A 4,404-nucleotide genomic window follows, 5' to 3' on the forward strand; every position below is an offset into this window, starting at 1 on the left:
AATTTCTAACGCATAAACATAAAGGCGTCTGTAGTTCCTTTCTCCCAACGTTGGACATTCTGACGTTGGTGAAAGGTAACGCCCGACGTGTTCATCCTAACGTCGAGAGAAAGGAACTCCCAACGTGGAGTCAAAAATGGCTTCCCCGACGTTATGCTTACAACGTCAGAGGAAGGGTTTTCATTTTTGACACCTTTTATGCATCATAAAATAATTTTAATTATTTTTTTCCAAATATTTTGTTCAATTTTTTTATCGTGAGATACTTTTTTGAGTTTCGATTCGACTTAAATTCAATAACAACAAACACAAAATTAATAGAATCATTAAAATACAAAATTATCATTTATATAATTAGAAAAAAAAACCAATTTTTCGAACAATTACGAATTGTTTGAAGCAATTACATAATAAAAAAAAAGTACATCATCTTTCATCGCTTCAGATGCCATCTTCAAAGAAGTCCACACCTACAATGACATGAAAGTAAATTTATATATCACTGATAACAAATTAAACAACTTAAATGTTTAAAAATACATACTATTTGTCGTGCATGCATCTCTGGCATTCTTTGTTGTCCTTCAATCAAGCGTTTAGCTTCTTGAACATCACTTCTTTGTTCTTCAATCTTTGATTGCAAGCACTCAAGACTAGCTCTTAGTTTGCTAATCTCTTTATAGTGCATTTCTTGTGAATATGAAGACGAAGAACTGCTAGTATTCCAACACTTGGGCTTGAGGCCCCAAACTAAGACCTTTTAAGTAGCCCGGTTGTCTACCAAAACAGTCTCACATATTTCGTCCCCATCGAGTGGTTGAGAAGCTTCTAGGGTGGGTTGGGACTGGGGTTCCAGCATTTGATTCTGCACCCAAAGTGTTAAGTTATGAACTCATAATTAAAAGAAATGTCAATCTTCCAAATGATTCACCAATCTATTCGGTGGGTTGGCACGTGCTTATTCACGGTCACTGTACTTCAAGCAACGTGTACCTGTACAACGTTAGGGATTGTGTGGCCATTTCTAATGCCATGAAATCAACATCAGAATAGATTGCATCTGTCGACACACATCTTACGACGTTGGCGGATGTGCTATTTTCCGATGTTTCCTATCTTGATGTTATAAAATGCGTCGAGATATATATCCTTGATTTCTTGTGGCAAAGGTTGGCAAACAAAGGAATGTCTTATGCGTTTAGGGTCTTGAGGTTGAGTGGTTTCCAGGTGCTTGTCATGCAAACACTTAGTTTTTAGCAATAAGAAGATATGAAGCGGCAACCATGCAGGCTTGATGTGGCATTGCAAAGTCATGCAAGAATTTCAATAAATAAGTAATTTTCAAATGGAAGCTATGTCCATTTTACTCATGCGTCCTCTCTCAAACAAGTCCCAAAAGTTTCCATTTTGGGTCTAGTTTTTTAGATAAGGGTGTCTATTTAAGGAGGTGCAAGGAAGATATTCAACCAATTGAGGAAAGAGCTAAAGATCATTCTTGAAGAAAATCTGGACATTGTTAAGTTTTTTGAAACTACAGAACTCAATACTTGGACTTTGTGGCTAGAAGTTATAGGTAAGCTAGTTAAGAAATTTCTAAATAAGTTTGTGGCTAGAAAGAAGTTTTCTCATTGGAGTTATGGATGTTTAGTTATTAACCTTCAAAGTTGGGATTAGGTTCTAGACGAAAATCAAGTCATCTGGGCAAGTGTAAGTGTGGGTCGAGCGTCAGGATGTAAGGGGTTGCGTTGCACGTAAAAAAAAAGTTAAGAGGTTAATTGGATGTTTAGTAAGCATAGGTCAGGGCCATGTGGCCAACCATGCGAGCACGACACAACTAGCACGCGGCCAGTCATGCACGTGTAGGGCACACGACGCGGAACATGACATGGTAAGCGGCCACAGAGGGTAAGGTTAGCACGTGGCCAAGCACCTAGGCTCTGCACGCACGTGCCAACCTTGTCACCTCTACCTGTGTGCTAGTCGTGCCAAAATGCCATTTTTTAGAGCATTTTTTATATTTTTGCAAATTTTGAGTAAATTTTTGATATTTTCTAGACTTAATGGATTAATTTTGATTTAAATATCATTATTTTAGGTCAAGAGGAAATTGGAAAAATTTATAGGCCAAGGACCTATCTCGTATCTATAAGTGACAAAATGAATTTTATTAAGAGATTTCTATATATATTTGCTAGCCTTACATTTTAAACATGCTTTGAGTTAATTTGATTTATGAATTATTTGTAAAGCATATGAGGTATTTAAGTGTATTTGATAAGCATGAATTTCTTTTAGGTGTATATTTGGCTAGCAAGAGGAATAAATAACATTGATTTGTGGGCATTTGAGTTCACGAAGGTATTTGATAAGCATGATTTAGGATTTTGAGGTTTCTTAAACATGTTGAGCTATTGTGGTTTTAGTAAATGTTTGAGATTTAAAGCATGTTTTAGTCTATACCAAGTTGTCACTATAACCTTACGAGGTAGGACATTATGTGCTAGGTATTTTAAGGTAATTAAGGACACCTATCTTTGAGGATTTGAGGTGGGGAACCCTATCTCTGAGGTTGAATATGGGATGCTCATCTCCGAGGTTAGGATTTGGTATTGATTTAACTTCACCATCTTCTAAGGAATTGATTCACTACTACAAAATTGGGTTTACTTGACGCTTTTTAACTGTCAAGTATTGCTTTACTTGACGCTTTTCAATGTGTCGACTAATCCAGTGTCAAGAATAAGGGAGGTTCACTTGACAGTTTCTAAACGTCAAGTATAATTATACTTGACATTGAAAAAACGTCAAGTATATAATTATACTTGACAGTTTTTATGCGTCAACTAATCCAGTGTCAAGAATAAGGGGGTTTTATTTTTGGCAGGTTTTACACGTCAAGTGAAATTATACTTGACAGTTTATAGGTATCAAGTATATAAGGTTTGTTCAAATAAAAAATTATATATTTTAAAATATCCATATATCTTATATTCACCTGTTTTGAAGTCCAACAATACTAAAATACACATCAATTGAAAAATTGACTCAACCCAAACTTTCAATCAAAGAACTAATAAATTGCATATATATCCTTGAATATACATATAGTTGGTCATTACATACTTACAACTTAGGAACATCGTTCTCATTCATATTACAAAACAAGTTATGATCATCATTCTTAATCATAAAACACAAAGTATATGTAATAATGAGAAACAAAGACATCACCCTCCTCTAAGCAGCACACTCTTAGATAACTCCAAACTCAAAGTCTCACGATTGCTATCATCAACTCCTTGAAATCTACAAACAAAATGAGAACAACATTAAAACTAAGAACTCTAACTTTTAAGTCTAAGACCTTTGACACTAGAATTATGTCCTTGAAATAGACACAAAATGTAGGATCTCTATGAAGTATTGGACGCTTACAAAATACTTTAAGAATTAGTGGATGGTTGCTCACATAGCTATCAAAAGAATAAGAGAGAACATATGGGATGTCATAGTACTTAGATGCCCTTTTTTTGAAAAAAGAAAAAACGACTTTGTTTTAAACAAAATCAATAACTTCTTTAAGAGAACATAGGCTAAAGCAAATGAAAAACCTAAAAGTGGAGAAGAAAAAACATTACAGATTTATGCTTTTGGGTTTTGTAGTTGAAGATTCTCATCATTCTTTCTCCTTCCATGAAGTCGTAAACATAAACTTGAACCCCTATGAAACGTATTTGAGAAAGACAATATCTGCAGCTTAACTGAGAATGAAGTCATGGACATAAAAATGAATCAAAACATTATTTTTGTAAAGTTGAAAAGAGAAATCACTACTCAACTCTTCCTTTCAGCATTCACATATCTCATTTCATCCACATGATTTGAGAAACATTAAAAAAAATACCTTTCAAGATGATAACATTAGATGTATTGACCTGGTGCAAACCAATGATTAATTTTCTGAAATAATTGTACCAAAGAATATGTCTAATACCCTAAAGAAAATGTAATTTAATTTTCTTAATAAATAAGACTCTTACCACAAACCTAAAAAGTAGCCAGATTGTGATAAGAAAACCTGCAGTTGGTGCATTGCAAGTTCAGGAGGGAGAGACATACAATCTCGACAAGATAGTAGGGAGAAGACATGACTTCAAACCAATCACCATGAGGAATTCTATATTTTTCAGATTGTTCTCTACGTACCCGAGTTGAGCCCTAAACAAATAAGGGCAGAATTGACTACTGCTTCGGCCTGTAAGTGGTTCCATTGCCTTTAGGTTAAAAGCTTAGATATATTTAAGCTAACAGATGAACGAATGGTAGATTAGATGCAATTATAAGATGCAATTATATTATCCAATCGACGCTGAAAAACATAAAATTATATAACATGGAAAAGAC

Source organism: Cucumis melo, chromosome 10 (genome assembly GCF_025177605.1).
Source record: "Cucumis melo cultivar AY chromosome 10, USDA_Cmelo_AY_1.0, whole genome shotgun sequence".
Classification (NCBI taxonomy): domain Eukaryota; kingdom Viridiplantae; phylum Streptophyta; class Magnoliopsida; order Cucurbitales; family Cucurbitaceae; genus Cucumis; species Cucumis melo.